Here is a 2,458-nt window from a genome sequence, read left to right as displayed (position 1 = left end):
TGAGCAAGACTTGGATGTGCTGGAAAATGAGCAACAAGACTTGGATGTGTTCCAAAATGAAGACGTGGTCCAAAATGAGCAAGACTTGGATGTGCTGCAAAATCAAGATGTGGTGCAAAATGAGCAAGATATGGATCTGGTGCCAAATAATTATCTTCCAGCTGATGTTGTGCAAGCTGAGCCTATATTAGAAGTTGTGTTGCCTAACCCTGATTTTCTAGAAGATGTGGTGCAAAATGAGCAAGATATGGATCTGGTGCCAAATGATTATCTTCCAGCTGATGTTGTGCAAGCTGAGCCTATATTAGAAGTTGTGTTGCCTAACCGTGTTTTTCCAGAAGATGTGGTGCCAACTAAGCCTATATTGGAAGTTCTATTGCCAACTGAGCTTGATGATATTCCAGCTGATATACTGATGAAAACCAAGAGCTTGAGTGAACTGGGTATAGTGGTAAAGAGAAGCACTGATAAAAACAAGAAGAAGAAGAAGCTGAAGTGAAGTGAACTCGGTGTTGTACTATGCTATAGAATAAAACTTTGCGTGAAATTGTATTTTTCGTATGAAATTGTATTTGTGTGATACTATTCAAGTTTGAGACAAAATTCAAATTTGAGCCAAAATTCAAATTTTAAGTTATTTGGTATGTGGTATGATGTTGTATTTTTCATATGAAATGTATTTGTGTAATACTATTCAAGTTTGAGATAAATTTCAAGTTTGAGACAAAATTCAAATTTGAGCCAAAATTCAAATCTGAAGGTATTTGTTATGTCATAGGGTGTTACAATGATTTATGTACTGTTAACATGTTAGGTGATTAATCGGAGAACTTTTATTATGTGAAACTTTGCACATGAAAAATATGCTCCAAATGAGCTCCAAAACCCCTCCAAGCCCCCCTACAAATCCCCATTTGTAAGCAAGTTTTTTTTACCTTCTCCAAATCAGCCAAAAAATGAAACTTGACATATTAGTCATATAGAAAGATGATTGGCACAAGTTTTATATTTTTTTGATTTTTTTAATTAGTTATAGCCAACCCAAACTTTTGAAAACCGCACAACCTCGTACGTGATAGCCACTTTTGTGAACGGTTTTTCGTGAAAAACTTCATAGTCCAAGTTTATTATTTTTCCTAGAAACCTAGTCATATAGAAAGATGATTGGCACAAGTTTTATACTTTTTTGATTTATTTTAAATTAGTTATAGCCAACCCTAGCTTTTGAAAACCGTACAACCTCGTACGTGATAGCCACTTTTGTGAAGGGTTTTTCATGAAAAACTTCATAGTCCAAGTTTGTTATTTTTCCTAGCAACCTAGTCACATATAATGATGATTGGCACAAGTTTTATATTTTTTAATTTTTTTGAATTATTTATGCTCTACCCTATCCCTTGAAAACCGTACAACCTCGTACGTGATAGCCACTTTTGTGCAGGGATTTTTATGAAAAACTTCATAGTCCAAGTTTATTATTTTTCCTAGCAACCTAGTCACATATAATGATGATTGGCATAAGTTTTATATTATTTTAATTTTTTTTGAATTAGTTATGCTCTACCGTAGCCCTGAAAACCTCTCAAAACCCCATCAAACCCCCTCAAAACCCCGTCCAAACCTCTCAAAACCTAGCACCGCATCGGACCATTGAATCGCCGTGAATGGACGGTCTAGATCGCGCATTAGGGCTACGTTAGTAGCGATCCGTGGCCTTCACTCTGATTGGCTGGCCTTTTTAGCCCTCTTTTTTATTGCTGGATGAGAAGACGCGTTCATGCGTTGTTGGGCTTAATTAAAGGCCGCCCACCCTTTTATCCGTTGGACGAGAAGACGCGTACCAGCCTTGCATGTATGCGCGTAGCCCTGCCTCCCCTCGCTCGACACTGTATGCGCATCGATCGAGTGGGAGCACACCCGACGCCATAGAGAGCAACAACCCGGCCGACGGAGCAGAGGCACGCAGCGGCTCAGCCATGCAGAAGCTCATCGCCCAACCCGACCGACGCAGCAGTCATCTTTCAGCTCGTTTTAATTGCTCATGTGCAATGTGTACCCTAATTGACCCTGTGCTACGTGGGGTGTGTACACACTCGATGCCCCCTCGATGCCATGCGGTAGCCGTTTCACACTCGATGCACACCATGGCTAGCACCCCTATTTAAGCACGGGTTTTAAGCACCCCCTACCATCATCTTCTCCCACCCGGCCTTCTTCTTCATCTCATAGTCCATCTTCTCCACCTCTCACGCCGGAAGATAAACACACCGGGATGACCTACCGTGTGCCGCCCACCGTCCCCGAGATGCTCTACCCTCCCCATGTCCAGGTGGAGAACACCCTACGGGTGTGCGCGATCGCGAGGTGGAAGAGTGCAAGGGCGCTCACCGAGTTATTCCTCTCCGTCGGCTACCGCCACCTCCCGAGGGGTTCTCCGGTGATGTTCCACGTGGAGGAG

Source organism: Hordeum vulgare, chromosome 7H (genome assembly GCF_904849725.1).
Source record: "Hordeum vulgare subsp. vulgare chromosome 7H, MorexV3_pseudomolecules_assembly, whole genome shotgun sequence".
In the NCBI taxonomy this organism is placed as follows: Eukaryota; Viridiplantae; Streptophyta; class Magnoliopsida; order Poales; family Poaceae; genus Hordeum; species Hordeum vulgare.
This window is presented reverse-complemented; position numbering follows the sequence as displayed.